Source organism: Aethalodelphis obliquidens, unplaced genomic scaffold (assembly GCF_003676395.1).
Source record: "Aethalodelphis obliquidens isolate GAN/ISIS:26980383/991018 unplaced genomic scaffold, ASM367639v1 scaffold17, whole genome shotgun sequence".
In the NCBI taxonomy this organism is placed as follows: domain Eukaryota; kingdom Metazoa; phylum Chordata; class Mammalia; order Artiodactyla; family Delphinidae; genus Aethalodelphis; species Aethalodelphis obliquidens.
The window spans coordinates 20364010-20377433 of record NW_020837961.1 but is presented as its reverse complement, the minus strand read 5'-3'; the positions used below and the strand labels follow the sequence as shown (position 1 = coordinate 20377433).

Below are 13424 nucleotides of genomic sequence, written 5' to 3'. Positions count from 1 at the left end.
TTAACAACTTTCTGTCTGGCTCTGGATCCCAAAGATTTTTTCATTCGTTATGCTCTAAGATTTAGTTTGACATTTTACATTGAAGTCTGTGACTCATTTTGAGTTAATTTTTGTGTAAGGTGTGAGGTTTGGCTCAAAGTTCTTTTTGTCCCCCCCAAAGTATGAATGTTTAGTTGCTCCAACCCATTTGTTGAAAAAGTTATCCTTCCTCCATGAAATTGCTTTTGAACCTTTGTAAAAAATCATTTGAACATATTTATGTTGTATGGATGTATTTGGGGGTCTTTTATTCTGTTCCATTGATCTACTGTCTATCTCTCATACTGGTACTGCAGTCTTGATTACTGTTAAGTCTTGGAATTAGGTAGACTGATTCCTTCCACTTTATTCTTCTTTTTAGAAAGAATTTTAGCTATTTCAGTTTCTTTGTGTATTTATATAAATTTGAGAATATTCTTGTCATTACAAGAAATCTTGCTGAGATTTTGATAGAAATTGTATTAAACTTCTATATCAATTTGATGAAATTGACATTTTTTACTATGTTGAATGTTCCAGTCCATGAATTCAGCAAGCTTCTCCATTTGTTTAGAACTTCATTGATTTCATTTATCATTGTTTTTAGTTTTCAGCATATAAGTCCTTACATGTTTTGTTAGATATACATCTTTTTCATTTTTAGTGATTCTAAATGGCATTATAGTTTTAATTTTGGTGCCCACATTTTTTGCTGGTATGTAAAAATATAACTGTATTTTTGTATGTTAATCTTATATCTTGCTACCTTGCTGGTCTCACAAGTTCTAGGAACTTTTTTTGTACCTTCCTTACAGTTTTCTACCTAGCCAATCATGTCCTCTGCAAACAGGAACAGATCCTTTTTCATCTGTATACCTTCTATTTCTTTTTCCTGCCTTATTCCCCTGATCAGCACTTCTAATACTTTGTTGACTAACAGTGGTGAGAGCAGACATTCTTTGTTCCTGATTTTAAGAGAGAAAGTACTCAGTCTTTCAACATTAAGTATATGGTATTTTATAGATGCTTTTTATCAATTTGGAGAAGTTTCCCTCTATTCCTAAAAATTAAGAATTTGAAAGAGTAAAGAGGTTTGAATATTATAAATCTTATAGGTTATTATTGTTTAGCTTAAGATATTCTTATAGAGTTTATCTTCTTGCTAGTTGGATATATCTTCAGGACTTACGCAAAACAGGACAACCCAGAGAGGTAGATGTCCTTTTTATTGCCATTTCATAAGAGATTTAAAATTTCTTTTTGCTTTTTATATTAGACTTTGATTCCTTTCTCTTTCTGTTTTTTTTTTTAACACATCAATAGACAATACCTTTGCATCATAATTGACTAATGGAAGCCTTTTAATTCACACTTTAAAATAATATATATTTATAATGAGTATATAAAAATATTTCAAAAAGCTATCCTAAAATTAGTTTCAGTTGAGATTCAAATTAACCTTTATTTGATTTATACTTGCCTCCTTTTCACTTGAAATTTTGTTTTAGAATGTGCAGCTTTACTTTATCCTATAAAATTAAATATTGCCAGACCTACTTATGAAGATATCTATTTCTTCAAGGCAGGCTATGAACACAGAAGAAGTATATCTTCAAGTTATAAAAAAAAGCAACAACAAAAAGTTAATTCATATAAATTATATTCCATTGTAACCCACTGTGTCACTCAACAATATAAAAATGTTTTTCCTTACGTATTCTTCTATATCATCATCTAGACTCTAAGCACCATGAAGGCAGGTGTCATTTCTTTCTTACTTAGCTCATTCAAATGAGACATTCATTTGCATTTGTTGAATGACTGAATAATTTCTGATGGCTATGTAGTATTCCATTGTTTGGATACACCATTGTTTATTTAAGCAGTCCCTTTATGTTGGACATTTAGGCTGTTACCAATTTTTGCAATGATAGACATATAACTAAATCTTTGTACTCCCTCCTGCTTTGATGAACCATCTCACTTCAAATTGCGTTATGTTTTCATTAGACTTTTAGACATCCCGCATAGTGTCTTGTCATTTTAATGACTCCACTCTCTGGTTGGTTGGTTGGATACTTATGTCAAACTTCTTAACAAATGAGCACATAGCATTACTTCACTGTTCTACTACAGTGTTGGGAAGTCAGAACAGTGTTGGATGGTGAGCTCTTTAGAAGAATTGAGAAAGAGGTTGACCAGGAAAGATTTAAAACCTGTAACTAAAACTTGTAAGACTAATTTAGCAGAAGATCATGGAAAGGTGGTTGCAAATTGTGTAGCTTCTGCAGTGCTGCTCCTACAGAGACTGGCTTTGCCCATATGACCAGAGGAAGTCTCCTCACACGCTGAAGTGTTTTCAGAACAGTTGAAGGTGTAGTGGAATATGCACAGCACTTCTGTCAGAAGAGGCAAGGAGTCCCAGCATCATTGTTAACATATATTTATTGACTATACCTGATGGTCAAGAAAGGATCTCTTTGGGGGACTGTGGAGAGGCACGTAGATACCAAAAATATGATGCTTGCCCTCAAATAACTTAAACCATGGCTAGGGAGGCAACACTGAAGTGCTGTGGTAAGAGCTCAGGCTGGAGAATTAGATACATCTGGGCTTAAGCCATGCCCCTTCCTGGATATATGGCTTTGAGAAGGTTATCTAACTTCAATAAACCTCAGTTTATTCATGTGTAAAATGGAATAAAGATACTATTTAAGGTTATTTTGAAAAATAAATAGAAAAAATGCATGTAAGACTCTTAGAACAGAGCTTGGCAAGAGGTAAATGTAAATTTTTTCTTAAAAAAAGAAAAATGGCACAGAAGGATGTATGACATTGTGTCAGAGATAATATAGAATTTCAGCGGGCAGAGGGATTGCGTATGGCTAGTGAGATTAACGAAGATGCCATAGAAGGAAGTAGAGTCTTAAAGGACAGTTGGAATTGTAGGTGGCTGAGAAAAAAATATGAGAGGTATTCCAGAGAAAGGGAAGACATGAGTCCGGGAAGAGGAAGAATGGCAAGGTGTGTTCGTGGGGTTGTAGGTAGACCAGGTGGCAAGGGTGAAGAGCTATATGGGTGCCCCTTGAATATTTGTTGAACATTTCCTAGTGGGAGAGTAAGGGGGAAATGATTTTCTATCAATAAGATCAGTATACTTTTCTCTTCCTGTTTCTATATGTTCAAAATAAGATGTCTAGGGACTTCCCTGGTGGTCCAGTGGGTAAGACTCTGTGCTCCCCAATGCAGGGGCCCTGGGTTCGATCCCTGTTCAGGGAACTTGATCCCGCATGCCTGCCGCAGCTAAGACCCGGCACAGCAGAAATAACTAAGTAAATAAAAATTAAAAAAAAATTAAGATGTCTATTACATGCTCTGAATGCAGCATGACATTTTAACTTATTTGGACTTGTCTTTCATTTTAATTTTCTTTAATCATTCAAAATTGGATACGGTTAGTTGTACCCACTGTGGATGGAGGTAATCTACATGGTTACAGACACGTGGGCTCTTTGCTCAAGGCATTGTTTGCTTTGATGGGAGTGGGTCTGGTTTACATTTCACTAGTGAGTAAGGAGTTTGAGGGTAGAAACCCGAGTTAACTGGCATTGGATTTCTGATTTATTAGTGGTGTTTCAGTGCCCCCTATGGGATGGTGCCAGGGCAGCTGTCTCATTGGGTGTCTATGTAACTGGACAGTGAAGGATGAAGGATGGCAGTAGAACCCAGAGCCGGAGAGGTAGGTTAGAGCCAGACCCTGGGGAGACTTGACTCACTGGTTAAAAAGGCATGGATTTTATTTGTTAATCAAAGAGGTCTCTTGGAAGACTGTTAAACAAGTGCCCAGATGAAATTTAGGAACTTTTTTTTGGTGGTGAAAGGCATGGGTGAACGAAGGCAGAGAGCTCCCTTGGCGGTAAATTCAGAAATATAGGTATAAGGTCATAAATGCTGGCTTTGGATGGGAGTACAGCAGCTAGAAGGAAACTGAGAGCTGCAGGCAACACAAAGAAAGAGCTGATGTGCTGGATGGCTGACGATGCAGAGGAAGCTGGGAAGAGGGAATGAGGCGGGACAACGGAGATCACATTGACCTTCCAGGTATGTCTGTCACCACAGCCTATAACACTCACAGTTTATGTCTTCTGGCAAATACAGTATAATAGATTGTCATACATCAGGGAAACGGAAGCTTAGATTTCAGAAGCAAAACTCATTTTTGAATCTAAACAGCACTCCTTTCATCTTCTTCTCCTCACTGAATTAGCTCCAAAGTAAAATTTTGTTTTGGTTGTCAAACTTGTAGGAATTCTGTTTTTCAAAACTTTCCGTTTTAAGGCCCCTTTCTTACCAGAAAGCTTGTCTGATTGAAGAGTTATTAAATAATAGGTGACTGCTTAAAACCTCAGTAAGACTTTTTTTTTGAGGTTTATATTACTTCTCTAATATATGTAAAAATCAATTTAGACTTACTAATTCAGAAGTTTCGATAATTTAGGCAAGAAGAAATTTTCTTTGTAATTCTCCATGAAAAAGCTTTTCCTCCCTTTTCCTTTTTTTTTTTTTTTTTCCAGAGGTAGAATGTTTAAGATGGGTTGACTAAGAGAATAAATTGTTTGTAGCTCTTTGGAAAAGTGAGTAATATGCTAATGAAAGCATCTCTTCTCCACATATGTAGAAACTTGCCAGTCTACCGATGGACGAGAGGTTAGATGTATATAGCCAAATGTTAAGCGCTAAGAAAAATCATTAGGGCCCTTAGTGTATGTGACCCAAAAAGGGGAAAAAAACCCTCCTTGGAGTATAACTAATGAATATCCTTTCTCTGCTTTGTAAAGTCATCAGAATAAAGTGTTTAGGGCCTATATATCTCTTATACATTATTTAATGGGATCGTTATTTCATTTATTTCCCTTATTTCAAATTGGAAATAGCTTCTCTCTCTTTTTTTTTTGTTTGTTTGTTTGTTTTTTTGCGGTACGCGGGCCTCTCATTGTTGTGGCCTCTCCCGTTGCGGAGCACAGGCTCCGGACGCGCAGGCTCAGCGGCCATGGCTCACGGGCCCAGCCACTCCGTGGCATGTGGGATCTTCCCGGACTGGGGCACGAACCCGTGTCCCCTGCATTGGCAGGCGGACTCTCAACCACTGCGCCACCAGGGAAGCCCAGCTTCGTATTTTTTATCAAGTGTGTTCCCCGTTCAAAATATTTTGACACTTATTTTGTTTCGACTGATCCTAAAGGATTTTTCCTAACATGAGCCGATCTTATGAAACTGTTGTGGATATGTGAGTATACTCAACAAAATGCATTCAAGTAGGTACCTTAAGGACTTAATGCTTGGCAACACATGTTTTATTGATTTAGTTCTAGTTAGTCATGTGCTTGAAAACAGCATTTCTTTAAATAAAAAATTCTTAGTTCTAATTTTTAAATGGTTCAGACTGATCTTCCCCCTACAAAGTGAATGAATTGAAGAGCATATACAACTATACTAGCAAATAAGTATATATTTACATATTCAGCTTGAATGAATGCTAACATTTAGAAAACACTTCTACCATATGGCACAAACATAGGTGTGTGTGTATATATAGGTGTACTTATCAGTGGTACAAATTTCCAATCACCCCAGTCAAAACATCTGATTTAAATTTGTTCCTCCTGGGCTTCCCTGGTGGCGCAGCGGTTGAGAGTCCGCCTACGGATACAAGGGACACGGGTTCATGCCCCGTTCCGGGAAGATCCCACATGCCGCGGAGTGGCTGGGCCCGTGGGCCATGGCCGCTGAGCCTGCGCGTCCGGAGCCTGTGCTCCGCAACGGGAGAGGCCACAGCAGTGAGAAGCCCGCATATAGCAAAAAAAAAAAAAAAAAAAAAAATTGTTCCTCCTGCTGAATGCCACATACGCAGTTTGGAATCAAGTGAAATGAGCCATTTTTAGAGAGGTCTAGAACTAACTTCTAAACAGGGCCCTCGTATTTGTAGCTAACGAATGATTTTTTAAAAGTGGAGCCTGGTGGAGAATAAAGGATGAAGTTTCTCTGATGCTCCTTCCCTTGAGTTAGTATACTCAATGTCACTTTCATGCATAGGAGGGTAAAGTTACCTTTTGCACTGGGAAGCAAAATTTTTAGAATGTGGAAGAAGCCAATAAAGGCAGTGCCTATTTCCACACCATCTTAGTTGAAAACAATTTCTCTGAATAACCAAAAGTTCATTCATTTTCTATAGTATCCAGCCATTTGTTCAACAAATGGTAAGCCCAGCCTTAGGATGTTTAAATAACAGTATTATGCTAAGATACATTCTGTCTCGAATGAATTTAGCTTAAACTGATAAAATTCCAGTGATTTTAGACCTTTCCAATTACTCAGTACATTTATGTTGAGTGAAATAAACGACCAGCCCTTGTGTCTGGATTACTGAGAATAGTTTCCTTGATTTAAGGAGAACTTCTTAGTGAAGTGATGTTTAAGATATATTATTATTATAATACATGTTACAGTTGAGAAGAGAATTCACTCATGTAAAGATTCTTAAACATTGATCAGCATGGTTGATTGAGGACAAAAAACTTTATAGGAAATGATGTCTTGTTAACCAGAATAAGAGACCGAGGAAGAGGCCGGGAGAATGCATTCTGTCTGCACTTAACTGTGGCCCGGACTAGGGAAGTGGGTTAGGATCGGCAACATGTGTGATGGGAGGGCTGAGGGAAAGCTTATTCTAAGAAAAGTGAGAGAGCTCAAGCTGCAGAATGAGGCCTGGGAACCAGGGGCTCGTTGGTTCCTGACTTTGACCCCTGTCTGTTTCTTCCTGGCAATTCCCAGTTACTAAACCAAAATTCTAGTGACTGAAATGCACATCACATGTTAACAACAGGCTCGGGCTGACGTTCTGTCCAGGGTTAGCTGTTGTTAGACCTGAGCAGAGAGATGCCTATATCTGTACAGTGGTGTCACACAGACTGTGTTTTGGGTATCGATCATGGTATTATAGTGAGAACTCAAACTCACAGGAATAACTACCATCGAGTCACAGTTGGGAAGGTGTTAGAATTTTCAGGAAAGATTCAAGGAACTCAAGATTAAGCCAAATGTACAAATCATAATTTATGAGCAACTTCACTGGCCCCTTTCTGTCAAATCCATTGGTAAAGAGTTTGTTTCTATGGCAAAGAGTCAACTGCGTATCAGGTTAACGTGTGTGTGTGTGTGTGTGTGTATAAAAGTTGTTTACAGATATAGATCCATCTCTTTTTTTCATTCTCATAAATTTTATTTGTTTATTAGAGTAAGACACATTGAGATTATCTGAAAGATGAACTATGTATATTCAGTATCTGAAAATCAATATAAAGGCAGGCTTTTAACTTGTGAGGAGAAAAAAGAGTAAGATTTGTCGTTTGCTTTTTCATCTCTTATCGGCCCATAGTTTCTCTCCGGAGTTCCTTCAGGGACCACTGCCATAAGGGAATGAGAGGTGGTAAACTGTATTTCTAATAAACCTACTTTATTTGAGAAAATATTTGGTCAGAAAATGTTTGGTCCTCACCACGTGATATGATTCTAAAAGGTCAGCAACCTGTAAACACCATGTGAAAACATTTAAAAAATATTCTAACTCTAGAGTAAATATCACAAATATTAATCCTAGACATTGGAATCTCTTTTCTCAGCAGTCGAGAGTGACTTAACAACACCGAACAATGCCATTTCTTACTGATGAAAAATTCTCTTTGACAGTAGGGCCAAACGAATGACTGTGAGTTCTTGGATTAATGTGGCCTAAGGAGCCATGTCACCGAAAGGCTTTCCCAGAGAGTTTAGTCAAAGAGCAGGGAAGCAGTGTTAGTGGATGGAAGGCGGTGGCTTCTCCAGGGTGGTATGGGAAAGATAGAGGGTCAAGAATTGGAGTCTGGTGAGACTAGTGTTTTCCCCCAACTTTCCCAGTTAGCTGTTGTTGGAAGAGTGTGATCAACCTGGTCTTCCAAGGCTGTCCTGGGCTGGTGGCTTTGCAGTATAACCTGATCATCCTTCCCTTTTTTTTGTTCCAAAGAGCTGAATTTAAAATGGGTGAGAAAGCAAAAGTAACTGATACAGGAATCCTTTTTCAATTATTTCTTTTTCCTCTTTCTTTCTAGATCTCTGAGGCTTCCCCGCTCTGCCCACAAATGTAATAGAATACAGAAACATTTCCTATTCTCCCTTTGCTTCATTTTCCATATCCTTATTGTTATTTTAGCTGCTAGGAATTGGTATTAGGAAGAATCCCAGGAAGTAAAAGCTGATTATGATTTCTAAGAAGGACCAGCCCAGTCTTCTGAGATTTTCTTTTGCTCTTGAAATGAGTGTAGACAATTTTCCTCAAGTTGATGGTAGATTTTTTAGCTATTTTGAAGTCTTTTCACCCTTTATTACGTATCCTCTTCTTTTTCTAATCTTTTTAAAATCTTACTTTTTTCTCGACAGAGATTAGTTTTCTCTTCAGTGGAAATTTATGAGCAAAGCTATTTAAACAAAATGCAAATAAGAGATCCCTATATGTTTTCTTCTTGTAACATTTACCCCCAGCAATATATAGGGCAATATCCTATGATATAAGATGTGTAGTCTTCAGAGATTTCAAAATTATTACCCACCTGTATCCCATTATACCACCAATATCATGAAGCTTTTTATTTCTCAGGTATAACCAAGTTTATATTCACGTGTATACCGTACCTACCTCGGGGTTGTTGGGAGGCTTAAATGAGTTAATACATGCAAAGCACTTAGAACAGTGTCTGACACAGGGTAAGATATATGTAAGTATTTGCTGTTATTATTACTACCTGTTTTATTGTTTTAATTTGATGGAAGAATATAGAGTGTCAATTTCAGTTCATCGTCAGCTATGGTTGGATGCAAAGTTGGCCCGGAAATGGTTTGCCCATTAGAGGTCAACAGAACTACTTCCGTTGAATGAGAAAACATGCCAACCACCCTTTTCTCCATTTTGCTCAGGGTTTTTGAAGTGTTCCCTAACTTAACGTCTTGTTCACACTAATATGAGTTGGGGAGGGGAGGGCTGCAGGTCCCTCCTCCTTCCATTCTCCTTCTCTCTAAGGCATCTTAGAGTTAAGGACAAGGCAGAAGAGTATTTTTTTGGGGGGGATGCCTCATTTGTTCTGATAAAAAAGAATCAGCTTATTTTATAAAGCCCACTTAAATTTGGAAAACCCTTGTAAGGCACATGATGTCAAGTGGCAGCCCCTAAGCAACAGATGAGTATACAACCTCTAAAATTCAAGGTCAGGATACTTGAATCTGAGAATATTCAAATACTGACTGTTTACCCACCTGGTGCTTTAAAACTGACCCATGTTTCCCACAAGATGTCTTGAGGTTGAATTATGTCACAGCAGTAACATCTTTAACACCTTACGCTGAGTTGATTTGAGAGAGATCAGATTTCATCAGGTGAGTGACAAGACTTTAACTCCCTCTTGAAGGGTATAAAAACAATCAAACATTAAATGCATTTTACTGCAGACTAATGTGTGCATGTTGAAATATTTTTTTTCAAAGACCTGTGAAATAGGAACCTATCTCCCTATGAATGTTTATAGAGCTCATTACCAAAATTCATCTCCAGGACGTATGTTTTTCAGTTTTTTCTCTTTCTAATCTCCTTTCGGGAGAACGGAGGGTGGGTGGAAATCAATTTTCCCAGCGAGATCTGCATTCTTTCAGTTTAGAAGGGATGTTTCATTTTAATTTGTTGTCTGATGGAATTGAAATATTTTTTTCCAGTCTGTTGTTATTTGAAAGAGCAAACCCTATTCCTGTCATCATCTATTACCTGGGGTAGTATTTAGTAAGTGCTTTGTTTGTAAACAGAAGGTGGTTTTTAAAAGATCTAGTTGTGTGGTGACCATGTTTTCAGCAGCCTAGCGTGGCTGTTTAGCCCCTGCAACTGTTAGTTTGCCTCTTTTCCATGTTTTAGTTTTAGATCTCACTTCTGAGTTGATTTTTTCCCCCTGATGTTTTCTAGGTTAAGGAAGATTTTACACATATTACTTGTGAAATCCCCAATTCTTTTTCTGTCAAGGATGATGAGGATTCACGAGTGAATTAACCTGTTCTAGATCTTTCTGGGGAAAGAAGAGAGATGAAACATTAAAAATTCACTCCTCTGCATTGCCTTATCACTACAGCTAAACAGGACAAAGGGCGCTGATACCATCAGGTTAAGGTTAACTTACCGACATTAACAGCCCCTGTCTCCCAACCCCCATTCCATTTAGGACCCCAATTTTTCTACCAGTGTTTTTCAAACCAGCGCCGATTTGAACTACTTTGCTGAACTTCTTTTTTCCTCTTAATTATTTATTTCACAAGCAATTCTCAACTCTTCAAGAAACTGAAATCATTGTTTGTTCTTTGGATGGTTGAAAATACAGCTGTGTTTGGGGAATGTGGGGATGGGGAGGTGTTATTTCTTATCTTAAAAAAAAAAAAAAAAAAGCAAACCTAATTAAAACGGTAGAAATACTTTTAGCCAGGAAATGACTGTGTGAGTCTCTCGCGGTGGAGCAGCTGCTGTGAGCCCTGTCAGCTGGCGCCAAGCGAGCATGGATTTGGGGAGGGGGCTGCTGGGGGGCTTCCCTGCCAGCCCCGCGTGCTCTGCGTTTGCTCTGAGCCTTCATTGTCTCCCTTCCGTCGCCTGGTGTTCTTTGTCTGCGGTGGGTAGCTCGTGTCACACACTCCACTCCGTAACCAGTCTCCCTCAGCCTCTGTTCATCCCATTTTCTTTCTTTCTATTCCCACTACACCCCGTTCCCGTCCCCCGCCCTTTACTGGTTCTGTGATTCAAGTGATCGGAGAGGATTTTAGTGAAGTAAATGCTCAAAAGGTCCAGCTTCTAATGAGCTTCAAAGAAGCAAAGACACAAGACGTGATGCCTTTAAAATGGACAGTGTGCCTGTGTGGATTTGGGAGTTATATGTTCTTGATGTAACAGTTTATAGTGACAGTCTATACTGGGGGGGGGCGGGACGTGAATGGGGGGCTGGGGCTCGTCCTTAAGTAGCACACCAATAATAGGTAAAGGGGGATGCTGCTGAGGAACACCCCCCTCCCCCAGTATTCCGGGGGTATGGAGAGTACTGTCAGTGTGCCCTGGCTTCTGTGCCATTGTTAACAAGAGACGAAATGTGATGACAAATGCCTTGTGAATTTAAATGGCCAGGTACGTGTTGAGAACGGCTTCTGAAATAAACACGTGCATCCGCATTCTGGCTGGCGTAAGGCATTAATAATGGCTTAGTGGAGCTTCACTCTGAAGAGCTCATTTACAGTCTCTCTTCTCTTCTGCCCGTTACTTGTAGCTTACAATGCTTTTTAAGTGATTCTCTTGCTTGTGCTGAGGAGGAGGACAGCAGGGGAGAAAGGTGGGGTTGACAAGCCTCTGAAAGCCATTTGTAATTGACACAGAAACTTTCCTTGGGGGCACTTCAAGCACTCCATGTGAAGAAATCATATAGCTGGGACACACTTAATTCAAGGAGCCTCATTGTTAGAGATACGGAAACGGAGCCTAGAGGATGCTTCAGGATGGTTCCTAGGACACTGAGCCCACGTGAGGCCACACGAGGGCTTGAATCTGGTGCTCTTTCAAGACTCCTTCAGAGGCACATGCTAATATCTCAGTCCCCTTTGAAAGATGTCATTGGCAAAATGTTATTATCCCTAAACACAGAACGAGAGCATTGCCTGGTGTTAGCCCTCTATGGCAAAGCCAGTGAGATAGGACCCTGTGTTTCTCACAGCCCTCCTGAGCCATCTGAGATTATTCGTGTTGGCCTTACAGGTACCAGACCCTTGGCCCCAGCCATGCCAGAGCTCTTGTTTCTGCCTTTCTTTCCTGCACCTCTCCCTGACCTATCCACTCCCTCAACACCACTTAGCGCCTTTTCTCCTTATACCCAACGTGTGTCCTGCATTTTTCTTTCACTAGGTACTTCCCTCCCAGTATATCTGGAACTCTGTCCAAGAGCTCCTCCTAAAATTTTCTCTTAGGTAACCCAGGCCTAACCCATGTTCCCAAGAAGCAATGCTAGCATCATTTCCAAATGTGCCCCAATCTGGTGTGGCAGGATCAACACAGGACAGGCTCAGGGGCAGGAGATCAAGTCCTGGTTAGTACCAGTTCAGGAAAACGTATTAACTCCTGTGGACTCTAGAATCCTAAATCCTCATATACATTTACGGAGAGGAATTTTGGGAAAGAATTGGTCAACTGAAGCATCAACCCAGTCAGATTGTGTTATTAAAAGCTCAGGTTCCTGGACGCCCAGATCTTTAGTCTCACACTGGAGCTGGGTGCCTTGTCCCCGCACTGCTCTCCGGGTGCCCTTCACAGAGCATTTCCACGTGGGTCTGCCAGTGCTTGCTCAAGGGACTGGTGCTACTGGTGAAGGAGGATGGCAAGGGATGCTGTGTAATTGGAAAAGAATTCTAATACACACAAGTTTCTTCTCTGCCAAATGGTTTGGGTATATCTAGTAAACAAATCAAGTGATGGGGAAGCAGTGTTCATGTAATTTCTATTTTCTGTGTTGTGTGGATATTCTGATTCTACACCAAAGTGTAAGCCTCTATGGGCAGCCATGTAATGACACAGCGTTAGGGCTGGGCTGCTACTTCATAAGTGATTAATGGTAATAACAGTAAGCTCCCGGTCTTCTGATTTTAAGTCTAGTATTTAGCACCCCTAGTGTGATGGAATTTGAAGTCAGTATTGTCCTCTGAATATTTACGAATGTATCATGAAAATAAATTTGATAGGAAGTTGACTAATCTTACTCTTTCCCACTGTGACATTAAAAATCCTAATTTGTGTTTTCTGCTTCTACTTCTATGTAAATTTTCCCATTTGGGGCCTCAACTGGAATAACTCTTCAGATTTTTTAACTTATTCCAAATGTAATTAGAAGTTCAACAGAACAGATTTCAGGTAGAGAAAAATCAATAGTGTTCATTTGAGTGGTTTTCGTCTTTCCATGCTGCTGTGAAAAAGGCATCGTAGTCCAGGTGTGAATCTGGGTTTGCTGGGTTTTTTTGAAAAGGAAAATTGTCCCCCAGTGTCGATGGACAGTATCTGTTAAGCCAGGGATGTGACTAAATAGTAATAAACTTTTATGAGGCAAACATAGATTTCATTATCCAAATAAGTTATAGTATATGGGGAAAGACTCATTGTGCTTTTGTAGAGTCATCTGGATAAATTGGGAAACACTGTTGGGTTAATTAATACTCAGAATGATACCTTTGATAAATCAAGGTGTACATGTGTATGCATGTGCAAACAGGTGAGAGTATTCATCTGGCTTTTGTATTCACCTGTAATTTTTTTTTTTTTT

The 13424-nt window shown here is 39.4% G+C and overlaps 1 protein-coding gene across 2 annotated transcripts in view; it reads left to right on the top strand.

Moving 5' to 3' along the window:
• Positions 1-13424, top strand: part of MAML3 (mastermind like transcriptional coactivator 3) — a 429208-nt gene that overhangs the window by 131037 nt on the left and 284747 nt on the right. The window lies entirely within an intron of this gene.